At 40.8% G+C, this 14268-nt stretch overlaps 1 long non-coding RNA gene across 2 annotated transcripts; it reads right to left on the reverse strand.

Moving 5' to 3' along the window:
- Nucleotides 1–1541: 1541 nt before the first annotated feature.
- On the reverse strand, nucleotides 1542–7027 carry LOC123743380 (uncharacterized). 2 transcript variants are annotated; one of them, XR_006770121.1, is made up of 3 exons: nucleotides 6942–7027; nucleotides 4446–4840; nucleotides 1542–1601 (listed from the first exon to the last, which is right to left on the reverse strand). It is a non-coding gene; the product is annotated as an uncharacterized lncRNA (long non-coding RNA). The 2 variants fall into 2 exon arrangements; XR_006770120.1 differs by lacking the exon at nucleotides 6942–7027 and having other exon boundaries at nucleotides 4446–4554; nucleotides 4663–4888.
- Between the last annotated feature and the right edge of the window lie 7241 nt (nucleotides 7028–14268).

Below are 14268 nucleotides of genomic sequence, written 5' to 3' on the forward strand. Positions count from 1 at the left end.
AAATACTTCTTCAACACTTTAGCATAAAAATAAGACACCTTTCGATGGTTACAATTCTATAGGATTCGGCGAATGTTCCACACAATATCTTTGGTTCCCTTCTCTCTGTCTTTTCCTGTTCCTCCTCGATACTTTGTTTTTCTTTCCACATTTTCTTAAGTTTCTCCATCATTGCCAGTCCTATTCTCTCCTTCTGTCTGGCTTTCTCCATTGCTTCCTTGATTTTACCTTTTCTGGGTTGTCCCTCTTTCTTCCATTCCCCCTCTGCTTTCTGAGTTTTCCGCTTCAATGCTCCCAGTATTCTACCTGGCTCACCTTCTGTGGGAACTCCATCGGGAGACAATACCCAACCATCCTCTATCCATTCCATATAGAGTTTCTCTCCTCGTCTCTTCCATTCCTTCCCTCCATTGATTTCGAGCGTGGATTTTAGAGCCTTTAATACCCTCTCCGCTTCTTCACTGCTAGTCATGTTTTTGTTTTACTGTATTATTTTCGTATTTATTTCTAAACAATTTGATAATCAGTCCATTATTTAAAGTATGTTAACCTATTTATTTAAACCAAATTGTTTCAATCTATTTAGTTGAACTCTGTGCTTATTTCAACCTAATTATTTGGAACCGGAGTTATTCAATATAAATCAAAAATCAAATCAAATAATAATCCAAATTATTTCAACCCCATTATTTAAACCCGAATTTTATAACGTCAAACAGCAACCATCAAATCAAATACTAATCCAAATTATTCCAACCCAATTATTTAAACTCGTGTTATACAGTGTCCAAACATCAAACATCAAATTATTTAATAAATTATCCCGCTCTAGCCCATCTATCTGAACTTGGTTCTTGTACCCTTGTCAAACACTAAACATCAAATCAACTGATAAATCCCCAATAGAGCCAACAATAACCCATCATTTAAAACATATATTTTTCCCAAACCTAACCACACCCTCAGTATATCAAATCGAGTAATAACTTTCCGTTAGAGCCAACATTACCCCACCATTTAAAACATATACTTTTCAACCCTAGCCACGCCCGTAGTATGTGCCTTGCCAATAGCCACAATTATCGTCTTATCTAAAATATTCCTCCAGTCCTTTTGATGCTTTTTCGTTAATCAAATCAATCAATCAAATGTATTTTTATATAGCCCTTCGTACATCAGCTGATATCTCAAAGTGCTGTACAGAAACCCAGCCTAAAACCCCAAACAGCAAGCAATGCAGGTGTAGAAGCACGGTGGCTAGGAAAAACTCCCTAGAAAGGCCAAAACCTAGGAAGAAACCTAGAGAGGAACCAGGCTATGAGGGGTGGCCAGTCCTCTTCTGGCTGTGCAGGGTGAATATTATAACAGAACATGGTCAAGATGTTAAAATGTTAAAATGTTCATAAATGACCAGCATGGTCAAATAATAATAATCATAGTAGTTGTCGAGGGTGCAACAAGCATGTCCGGTGAACAGGTCAGGGTTCCATAGCCGCAGGCAGAACAGTTGAAACTGGAGCAGCAGCACGGCCAGGTGGACTGGGGACAACAAGGAGTCATCATACCAGGTAGTCCTGAGGCATGGTCCTAGGGCTCAGGTCCTCCGAGAGAAAGACAGAAAGAGAGAAAGAGAGAATTAGAGAGAGCATATTTAAATTCACACAGGACACCGGATAAGACAAGAGAAATACTCCAGATGTAACAGACTGACCCTAGCCCCCGACACATAAACTACTGCAGCATAAATACTGGAGGCTGAGACAGGAGGGATCAGAAGACACTGTGGCCCCATCCGATGATACCCCGGACAGGGCCAAACAGGCAGGATATAACCCCACCCACTTTGCCAAAGCACAGCCCCCACACCACTAGAGGGATGTCTCCAACCACCAACTTACCATCCTAAGACAAGGCCGAGTATAGCCCACAACGATCTCCGCCATGGCACAACCCAAGGGGGGCACCAACCCAGACAGGAAGACCACGTCAGTGACTCAACCCACTCAAGTGACGCACCCCTCCCATGGACGGCATGGAAGAACACCAGTAAGCCAGTGACTCAGCCCCTGTAAAAGGGTTAGAGGCAGAGAATCCCAGTGGAAAGAGGGGAACCGGCAAGGCAGAGACAGCAAGGGCTGTCAGAGGACAAACCATTCACAGAGACAAACTGATATCTTTCCGACAGATAAGATCTAAACCAGGCCAGAACTTGTCCATGTAGACCAATTTGGGTTTCCAATCTCTCCAAAAGAATGTGGTGATCGATGGTATCAAAAGCGGCACTAAGATCTAGGAGCACGAGGACAGATGCAGAGCCTCGGTCTGACGTCATTAAAAGGTCATTTACCACCTTCACAAGTGCAGTCTCAGTGCTATGATGGGGTCTAAAACCAGACTGAAGCGTTTCGTATACATTGTTTGTCTTCAGGAAGGCAGTGAGTTGCTGTGCAACAGCTTTTTCAAAAAAAATTGAGACGAATGGAAGATTCGATATAGGCCGATAGTTTTTTATAATTTCTGGATCAAGATTCGGCTTTTTCAAGAGAGGCTTTATTACTGCCACTTTTAGTGAGCTTGGTACACATCCGGTGGATAGAGAGCCGTTTATTATGTTCAACATAGGAGGGCCAAGCACAGGAAGCAGCTCTTTCAGTAGTTTAGTTGGAATAGGGTCCAGTATGCAGCTTGAGAGTTTGGAGGCCATCATTATTTTCATAATTGTGTCAAGAGATATAGTACTAAAACACTTTAGTATCTCCCTTGATCCTAGGTCCTGGCAGAGTTGTGTAGACTCAGGACAATGGAGCTTTGGAGGAATACCCAGATTTAAAGAGGAGTCTGTAATTTGCTTTCTAATGATCATGATCTTTTCCTCAAAGAAGTTCATAAATGTATTACTGCTGAAGTGAAAGCCATCCTCCATTTGCGAAGGCTGCTTTTTATTTAGCTTTGCGACAGTATCAAAAATAAATGTTGGATTGTTCTTATTTTCCTCAATTAAGTTGGAAAAATAGGATGATCGAGCAGCAGTGAGGGCTCTTCGATACTGCACGGTACTGTCTTTCCAAGCTAGTCGGAAGACTTCCAGTTTGGTGTGGCGCCATTTCCGTTCCAATTTTCTGGAAGCTTGCTTCAGAGCTCGTGTATTTTCTGTATACCAGGGAGCTAGTTTCTTATGACAGATGTTTTTAGTTTTTAGGGGTGCAACTGCATCTAGGGTATTGCGCAAGGTTAAATTGAGTTCCTCGGTTAGGTGGTTAACTGATTTTTGTCCTCTGACGTCCTTGGGTAGGCAGAGGCAGTCTGGAAGGGCATCAAGGAATCTTTGGGTTGTCTGAGAATTTATAGCACAACTTTTAATGCTCCTTGGTTGGGGTCTGAGCAGATTATTTGTTGCAATTGCAAACGTAATAAAATGGTGGTCCGATAGTCCAGGATTATGAGGAAAAACATTAAGATCCACAACATTTATTCCATGGGACAAAACTAGGTCCAGAGTATGACTGTGGCAGTGAGTAGGTCCAGAGACATGTTGGACAAAACCCACTGAGTCGATGATGGCTCCGAAAGCCTTTTGGAGTGGGTCTGTGGACTTTTCCATGTGAATGTTAAAGTCACCAAAAATTTGAATATTATCTGCTATGACTACAAGATCCGATAGGAATTCAGGGAACTCAGTGAGGAACACTGCATATGGCCCAGGAGGCCTGTAAACAGTAGCTATAAAAAGTGAGTGAGTAGGCTGCATAGATTTCATGACTAGAAGCTCAAAAGACGAAAACGTCATTTTTTTTTTTTTTTGTAAATTCAAACAGTTATTCTGTTTGAATTATTACCTTTTATTCTACACATAAATTGAGCATATTATTTAATCTCCAAACTTTGTATTATACTATTATTCTCTTGCCTTTAAATTCCTAATTTATTATTCCTCTTTCACCTCGCCTACAACCTCACCTCCTTTCCTAAGAATTACTCCGCCGAACCTAATCGTACCCTCGAAGTTACGAATCTTGCCGGTCACCCAGTATTCTATCAAAAATTTCCCGAACCTTGCCGGGGTAATTCCTCGAACCTAACCGTACCTTTAAAATTACGAATCTTGCCGATACCAATTACAAAACCAATTATTCCCTATATCTTCTAACCTAATCGTACCCTCGAAGTTACGAATCTTGCCGAAAGATTTCAGTATTCTCCCCGAACCTAACCGTACCTTTAAAATTACGAATCTTCCCAGTGGACCAATACTCTATGGTACCATGGTACTAACAACACATTCTCCACAGGTTTGCATGTCACAATAATGTCACTATAATATTTCTTATCTACTCATAATAATTCATAATTTGGTTCACTTACATCGATCAGGTGCTTCACAAAATTAATTTGGATAAAGCCAATATGCAGATCTTTAGTTATTATAACAATAGGTGTCTTCTTACCTCTTTTTAGTTGTCCGGACTTTTTGTGAAACACACCGTCCCACGACAGCGAAGTTCCTATACCACATCACGTCGGGGTCACCAATTGTCAGGTCGCGTCAATTCGAATCTGGTATTAGAACAAATTAATTAGCAAAGAGTAACTCATGTTTTCTTTGTACTTTAATTATTGCAAACACTTGAATGGTAAATATGTTGTTCGTATATACGGTCTCACTGTAACACCACGCAGGGCAGACAGAGAAGAGGGTGACACATCCTTTGTTCTCCCTTATATACTCTGACAGAGATAGTTCCCGCTCATTGCTGGCCTGTCAGAGCGAGGATGAGCGTGGTTTAAACTTCCTCATCCTATCGTCGGTGTGCAAGCTGGTCCCAGCCTCGTGACGCACTTCCTGTTGCCGGGTGTAGTTCTTGTCTTCAGCAGTTGACTTATCCATAGTTTATATACTTAATATTGTAACATATCTTCCCCGGTATATTATATAGGTTATGCAAACAAATAGCCAGTTCAACCCTAACACTAACGAAACTAACGTTAACGCTAAATTGTCTCCCATATTGAAAATCTTAGGTGTCTCTCACTGTTCAAATAAACCTACTATTCAAATTATAGACTGATCATTTCTTTGTAAGTGGGCAAACGTACAAAATCAGCAGGGGATCAAATACCCTCCCCCCCCACTGTATATGCAAATTGCCATCATACAAACTGAGGCAGCAGACTTTGTGAAAATTTATATTTGTGTCATTCTCCAAACTTTTGGCCACGACTGTACATTATTGCTCAATAAAGAAGCTATCAGCTAATTTAGCACTAAAAGAGGGGGTGTTATCATCAACATCTGTGCTGGTAAGAAGAAAAAAAGTAAAGTGTGCATCTTAGTTCATGAAAAGCATTGGGGGGGAGAGGGGGGCTGTGGGATTATTGAAGATACTCTTTAAAGAGGTAAGGTTTCAGATGTTTTCATAAGATGGGTAGGGACTCTGCTGTTCTAGCATACAAATGAGCTTGTTAAGAAGCTTCAATGTAAAGTGGGTTTCTAATATAGAAATAGAGCTTGTTTTTCTCCGGCTAGAAGGAAACAAATTCCAAAATCAACTTTTCTATCTGTTCTATTCTTGATATCGACAGATGGTTTAATCTAACATTAACATTATCAGGTCCAATTTTGATAGTCAAAATAAATGTTTTGCCTAGACTCAATGTCTATGTTAGCATGCTTCCTTTGCCCATGCCATCAGCGTACTGGGAAAAGATTCATAGTTCAGTCTCAAAATGTTACTGTATAGGGAAACGTCCCATGATTAAAATGACTACACTCCAGAAGCCCAAAGGTCTTGGGGGTCTAGGTTTACCTGACTTCAACTTGTATGTTTTGTCTCTAAGGCTACGCCCACTTAATAAATGGTTTGATAAAAATATTTTAATGTCTCCCCTGGTAGGAAATACGAGGAAAATATGTTTTCACCATTTACATTGAGAGATGTACTATTCTCTACCTTTTACATTGAGAGATGTACTATTCTCTACCTTTTACATTGAGAGATGTACTATTCTCTACCTTTTACACTGAGAGATGTACTATTCTCTACCTTTTACACTGAGAGATTTACTATTTTCTACTTTTTACATTGAGAGATGTACTATTTTCTACTTTTTATATTGAGAGATGTACTATTTTCTACTTTTGACATTGAGAGATGTATTATTCTCTGCCTTATCTCTTAAGTGTTGTCGCACTCAATTCGGACCAATCAACCCCCACAACAACAAAAAAATGGATAACTGGGAAATGCAATTGCATGATACCCAAACGGCAATTTTGAGAAACAACTTCCTACCTTCAGGAGGGAAAACTATTATTTTTCAACAATATGCAAGCCCATTCCCACTACCCCAAAACAATTCTGAAGTCAATACTATTTCGAAATTTCGAGATACCTACGTAAAAATGTCTAGATAGTAGATCATACATACAGGATATGTTTCTTCATTTGTGGCATTGTGTGGTGATTTCCATCTATTCATGTTTCAGAGATCAGCACAGCAATAACCTTCCAGGTATGTAAGTCAGTGTCACATCCTGGCCAGTATAAGGGTTAATTGGTATTGTAGTTTGGTCAGGACGTGGCAGAGGGTATTTGTTTTATGTGGTTCGGGGTGGTGCTTTGGTAAAAGGGTGTTTGATTTAGTATTTCCGGGTTTTTGGTTTATGGTCTATGTTTATGTATTTCTATGTGTAGTCTAGTAAGTGTGTTTCTATGGTTGGTTAATTGGGGTTGGGATTCTCAATTGAAGGCAGGTGTTTTCCCTTTTGCCTTTGATTGAGAGTCCCATATATTAGGGTGTGTTTGTTTGTCATTTGTGGGAGATTGTTCTGTGTTTAGCCGTGTGCCTTGCTAGACTGTCTATTAATCGGTCGTGCGCTTGTTTTGTTATTTTTGTACGTTCATTTTGGAAGTTAATAAACGTCAAGATGAGCTTACACATACCTGCTGCGTTTTGGTCCTCCATAACCGACGAAAACCGTGACAGTCAGCCTATAGTCAGTTAGGCTACACATTACCTGTACTGTGTTTATGTCCTGTTTTGTATATGTTATATTTGTATATGTTATCTGACAGAGTTGATAGTATTGTGGTGCTTTATATGATAAAGTGGGTTATTCTTTTACATGGCTTAACTTATATTGTGATGTAATAATATGTGTAATTAGAGGGGGAGGGGCTTACCTACTTTGTCCGAGTCGCCAGACTCCCTGTGTCTACTGTTCTATAGTACATTGAAGTGTTTGGGGTGTATTGCTGGCCCTGACAATCAAATTTCTTAACCTCTAACAAAATAAGACTACTTCCAGTGTGGATTCACCAACAATGAAATGTTTTTGTAGGAATCACACAACATAATAAGTCTTCAGACAGAGAGAATTCTAAGTAGGAATCAGCTCTGGTAGGTTAGAAACAGAACAGATGAAGCAGAGGTGCTCTCCTTCATACAACAGCAGCTTCAAACATCAAGTTCACAACATGGCTACCGCTGGATGCACCAGAAATGTTGGATGGCCGGAATAGTTACCGACAGGGAAACTGTCCGTCAACTTCTGTGCCTTCTGGATGGTGAGGGTGTGAACCTGGGAGCAAGGAACCACCTGAGAAGGAGAGTAAATAACGGTCGTGGCCCACATTAATTTTTGCACTTGGACGAAACTTTAAACTACCTCTACCAACAGAGGTATTTTCCAAATTGGTTCAAACATTGAACACAGGTCAACACCCCTACTATTATCAAAATTGGTTCAAACATAGATCAAGGAATCCATAAGGCACATGAAAGTTCACATGTTCGAGAAGGCATTTCTGCCAAAAAATGCATTTTGATTAAAAAAAAAAGAGTTTACGTTCAAACGGCTCTCCTGTGAAGTAGTGACCCGCGACATACGCCTAGTTTCCTGAAACGGGTCACAAATGAACATGTGGGAGGGCTTGTTTAGATTTTTGTTTCACAGGGATTTTTGTCTTCTGCCTGCATTATGTGTGAATGTCAAGGCGATCCCCATAGGATGGTAGGTGTGAAGCTGATCCCCAAAGGATGGTAGGTAGGTGTGAGTGGAAGCACACTTTCATCACTTTAATGCAGGGAGGATATTAAGAAAGGTGACTTTTTTGGTGTAAATAATATATTTTCCACTGAAATAAAACATCTATAGTCTTTTAAGTTCATATCCACAAGTTACTTCAAGTGGGGAGTTATTTAAATATATATGTAATTTGATCCAGTGGAAATGTATTGAATGACCTCTCCTGTGATTAGATTCAACACTGCTGCTCAGAACAGCTTGATTCCAGGGAAAACCACACTATCTGGATTTATCTCCACTTTAGCACCTTCTCTTTCTCCATCTTTCTTATAGTCTCCTCCGGAATTTTCCTGCCTCGTAGGAAACTATAAAAGTTGTCCATCCTGCACACACACATTTGACATGTACACTTGAACTGATGCTCTCTGTAATGATACAATGCCATCATATTGTTACCTTAACAACCTTTCTCTACAGTCCAATACATTGAATCCAACACAGTGCAAACCACTCCATACCAGAGTTAGAATTTCAATGGCGAAAGTGCATAAAGATGTAGGAATTCAGATATGATGTAATTGATTTTACCACTGGTCCACAGAGTTCTTAAACTATGGTGCGCCACATGGTTCAACGTGCCAGTAAATCAGCACAATCTACTTTTTCTTTTTTTTCCAAATTACTGCAATCTTGGAGCAAAAATGTTGATTATATATACTGTGCTACTGACAGCTAGAATTGGGATCATGTATACTGTGCTACTGACAATACAAGAAATAAGTAACGGAGAGCACTGTACAATATGGCAAACAAGGCATTTGTGAAATACATGGGGGCTGCCATCTTTATGCACCTTCACCATTAAAACAATCAATCCATGAAGTGGATATTATGCACTTTGTAGTAACACACACACAATATATATTACTGACTAGGATGTCTTACATACCTGGAAGGTTTTTGCTGAGCTGAGCTCTGGATAGATGGAAATCACCACCCAATGCTACAACTGAAGAAACATGTCCTGTCAGTACCATATATATGCTATCTCAAAATGTTTACTTAGGTATCTTGCATTTCCGACATACTATCTTGAAATTTCGAGATAGCATCTACATTTGTTTTATTTAGGTATCTCGAAATGTTGACTTAGTGTCTCAGTTTCTAGATAAATGTTTTGGGGGTGGCGAGAATGGACTTCCATAGATCAAGGAATCCATCAACTCTGACATAATACATTATAAAGGTTTACTATCCTTTCAAGACCTAAAATAGGCGGCTGGGTGCAGTGTCCAGAGGCACCTTTCCAAGCACTCTGATTGGTTGGCAATGGCAGGGCTATGGCGGGTGATGGATAACTAAGGTAGGCTAAACGGCCAAACTAACGGGACTCAAGGGAAACTGAAGGGACTGAGGTGAAATTTAGGTAGAGGTGGGGAGCAGGTCATATTTTTTACAAAACCATTAATTACAGTACAGTTGGAATGTAGTTAGAACTCTCAACCCGTTTCCATCAAACAGAAAAACAACAAGAAAGCTGGATAAACACATTAGATTTTAAAAAGTGCACTTGGCTTTTGCATTACCCATATTACCCAGGCCATACAAAGGCAGAGTGCAGTATCAGAATTTTAAGGGTCATAGGTCAGATCAGTAGTCATGGTTGATATGCACGGACAAAAAAACACATTTTAAAGCCATTTTTCTCAAATTCACTGTTTGTGTAGACTGCTCTTTGTCTTTGTAGGGCAGTAGTTCAGGTGGCTGCCCTTGCCCTTAGTCTACCTCTTGTCTCTCCTATCGCCATGGGTACACCTTCCTAACAACAATGACACCATACTTTTCTGAAACTTGTTTTGCCAGTTCATGTCCTTAAAGACTAGAATGTTCCATTGTTGTTGGCCAAAAAGATGAAAGATAGTTCACACATTCATCATTCAGGGTTACTATCAAACAGATATGTCACATTCTGGTTCGTCCATAATGTGGTTCCTGCTTGTAGCATGCGGCGTTTACAGGAATCCTTTTCTCTAACTAGAAGTCACATGATTTCATGAGAATGTTTTTCTGCAGTGAGAGTCTAATGCAAGTCAATGTGTCCTTGGATGAATGTCAACAAGATTTATAACCAGCGTTGTTACATTAACCGTTGTAATTGAGAAAAAAATATTATGTTTCATTGTCACATAGGAGCAGTGAAATGTGTTGTTTTACAGGGTCAGTCATAGTAGTACGGCTCCCCTGGAGCAGATCAGGTTTAAGTGCCATGATTAAATATATTACATTTCTATCTCTCCATTCCTCCCCCTGTCTACATCCCTCTATCTCTCCATCCCTCCCCCGTCTACATTTCTCCATCCCTCCCCCTGGCAATATCCCTCTCTCTCTCCATCCCTGCCCGTCTCATCACTCTCTCGCCATCCCTCCCCCTGTCTACATCCCTCTATCTCTCCATCCCTCCCCTGTCTACATCCCTCTATCTCTCCATCCCTCCCCCTGTCTACATTCTTTGTATCTCCATCCCTCCCCTGTCTACATCCCTCTATCTCTATCCCTCCCCCTGTCTATATCCCTCTATCTCTCAATCCCTCCCCCTGTCTACATCCCTCTATCTCGCCATCCCACCCTGTCTACATCCCTCTATCTCTCCATCCCTCCCTCTGTCTACATCCTTTATCTCTCCATCCCTCCCCTGTCTACATCCCTCTATCTCTCCATCCCTCCCCCTGTCTACATTCTTTGTCTCCATCCCTCCCCCTGTCTACATCCCTCTATCGCTCCCCTGGCTACATCCCTCTATCTCTCCATCCCTCCCCCTGTCTACATCCCTCTATCTCTCCATCCCTCCCCTGTCTACATCCCTCTATCTCTCCATCCCTCCCCCCTGTCTACATCCCTCTATCTCTCTATCCCTCCCCCTGTCTACATCCCTCTCTCCATCTCTCCTCTCTGTGTGTGTATGCTGACTGCAGTGATGAGTAACGTGCTTCTACAGATAACTGCCAAAATAAAGTGAACACCAACATAGTGTCTTAATAGGGCGTTTTGTCACCATGAGCCACCAGAACAATGCTCATTGGTGTAGATACGCCTTGAAATACATTCTACAAGTGTCTGGAACTCTATTGGAGGGATGCGACATCATTCCTCCACAAGAAATTCTGTCATTTGGTGTTTTGTTGATGTTGGTGGAATATACTGTCTCAGGCGCCGCTCCAGGATCTCCCATAAGTGTTCAATTGGGATGGGACCTGGTTACTGAGACGACCATGGTTACTGAGACGACCATATCAGCAAGTTGAGCCCTCGTTACTGAAGCTGCTGCCCAACATGCCCCAGCAATAGTCAATCGTTCAGCTCTTCCCGAGCAGGGTCGCAGTCTCGCCTGGTAGAAATCTCTCTCTCTCTCTCTCTCTCTCTCTCTCTCTCTCTCTCCTCACACACACACACACACACACAATACACGTTTACAACACGTCGCAGTTGTAAATGTTGTAAATGAGAACTTGTTGTAAATGAGAACTTGTTCTCAACTGGCCTACCTGGTCAAATAAAGGTTAAATAAAAAACATCCATAGAGCAGCTTTAAGTGATACAGTCTACTGTGTTCTCAACTCACCTCTGTTCTCTCTCCAACTGCCCTCTTTGGTCACTTTCTCTGTGTCTTGTCTGTTGCTGTCTGTGTGTTGTCTGTTGCTGTCTCTGTGTCTTGTCTGGTGTCTCTCTCCATCATATCCTATTCTTCTGTTGCTGTCTCTGTGTCTTGTCTGGTGTCTCTCTCCATCATATCCTATTCTTCTGTTGCTGTCTCTGTGTCTTGTCTGGTGTCTCTCTCCATCATATCCTATTCTTCTGTTGCTGTCTCTGTGTCTTGTCTGGTGTCTCTCTCCATCATATACTATTCTTCTGTTGCTGTCTCTGTGTCTTGTCTGGTGTCTCTCTCCATCATATCCTATTCTTCTGTTGCTGTCTCTGTGTCTTGTCTGGTGTCTCTCTCCATCATATCCTATTCTTCTGTTGCTGTCTCTGTGTCTTGTCTGGTGTCTCTCTCCATCATATCCTATTCTTCTGTTGCTGTCTCTGTGTCTTGTCTGGTGCGTCTCTTTAGTTTTGCAATCCAAAATGGTCAAGGTGATATTGGGGTATCTTAACTTGTTTTCTGCCTGTGTAACACTGTTGCGATGACTGTATTACCGCCACACCGGTAGTCATGAGTCATGAACGCAATAAAATTCCATGTGACTGTTGAGTCACGGTAATTTCCTCTTCTACACTCAGAACATGTGTTGGTACCAACTCTCTAACAAGGCTCTGTCTCCAGAATTAACCCTCATGTTGTGTTTGTTTCATGTTAATTAATTCTGTGTTCCCGGTTCAAAATGACCGCCCCATTATAGTTGATTATAAATCCATAATAATACATATATTATCACTTAATGTTGTGTTAGATCTTTTTAGCAACTTAAGTTCTTGTGAACATTACAAGTTTTGAACTTCTATTTGCTCTTTATGGCCTGTAGGCCTCATTGACCTGAGCTCATACAATTTGTTTTTGAGTAGAAAAAGCATCATGTATGGATTATTTTGACTATAACAAATACTCAGATGAAACATATTGTGCTATTTATCACAGACTACTTCACTGTCAGTTTCCTGGCCTCTCTCCTCACCAGTGTCATGATCAAAGATATGATCAAGAGCCTCACATACAGTATATCGTATATACAGTATATACAGTATATAGTTTGGTGCTATATATTATTGTCTTGTCAACAGGTGTTGTTCCCGTGGGGGAAAGATTCTATTGGGGAAAGGTTCCCGTGGGGGCTGCCATGGAAGCCAAGAAGGGGAGTGAGGTGTGTGTGTGTGTGTGTGTGTGTGTGTGTGTGTGTGTGTGTGTGTGTGTGTGTGTGTGTGCTCAAACACACATGCATGTGTGGGTCTGGGAGTGTAAGTGTGTCCATCTGATGAATGGGCATGTGCCTGAACTCAATTTTATACACTAATTGTAGTCTCACCCATTCATTTCCAATGACCGGTCATTTTTGACCGGGAACACAACAGGTGTACAAAAGTTACATAAAACACCCAAAATGTAATGAAAATCATCAAAATGTATTTTGTGTGTTCAGATGCCCTGTGTGGACAAATTCATGGAACCTTATGACCATCAGATTAAATGAACCTCATTTTTCAGAGAGAAAACTAGTAAATCGGTCCAATTCGACCGAAACACAACAGGAGGGTTAATAAACATCAGAAAGGCAAAACTTCCACTGCAGAACAACAAAGATAAGAATATTAGACAACTTTTCGTTACCATGTCCTTCCTTACTGATATGTAATGACTAGCCCACTATATGGCATAATTACATCAGTCACCTCTATCATGGATTTGTTGTTGTACTCAAGGAAGGGAAGCAAGGTCTCGGCTATACAGTCATATAGTATTTACTGAATTCCACTGGTCCCTCTGTTCTTGTACTTTCTGTCTCTTTAATACATTCTAATGCTTCAAATTAAAGTTACATTAATAAATCATGATGACTTAATATCAGTTGATACTAAAATATAATATTTCTGTCACGTCCTGGCCAGTATATAAGGTTAATTGTTTTGTAGTTTGGTCAGGGCGTGGCAGGGGGTATTTGTTTTATGTGGTTCGGGGTGGTGCGTTTGTGTAAAGGGTGTTTGATTTAGTATTTCCGGGTTTTGGTTTATGTTTAGTTAATTCTATGGTTAGTCTAGTGTGTGTGTTTCTATGTTTGGTTGATTGGGGTTGGGACTCTCAGTTGAAGGCAGGTGTTGTCTATCTGCCTTTGATTGAGAGTCCCATATATTAGGGTGTGTTTGTGTGTGTTATTTGTGGGTGATTGTTCTGTGTGTAAGCCGTATGCTTTACCAGACTGTTTGTAGTCGTTCGTTCGTTCGTTCGTTCGTTCGTTCGTTCGTTCGTTCGTTCGTTCCGTTTTGTTATTTTGTATGTTCATTTTTGTAGTTAATAAAAATCAAGATGAGCATACACGTACCTGCTGCGTTTTGGTCCTCCTTCACCGACAACAACCGTGACAATTTCTTGGAACTTTTGAGTTTCAAGGATATGTTTCTGTACATGTCTGTTTTATTGTTATTTTTTATTTGTTACATTGGTTGGCTATATCTGTGTCTGCATATGTGTGTGTGAGAGAGAGAGAGAGATAAAGAAAGAGAGATAGATAAAGAGATATGTAGATAGACAAAGA

Source organism: Salmo salar, chromosome ssa06, assembly GCF_905237065.1.
Source record: "Salmo salar chromosome ssa06, Ssal_v3.1, whole genome shotgun sequence".
NCBI classification, from domain to species: domain Eukaryota; kingdom Metazoa; phylum Chordata; class Actinopteri; order Salmoniformes; family Salmonidae; genus Salmo; species Salmo salar.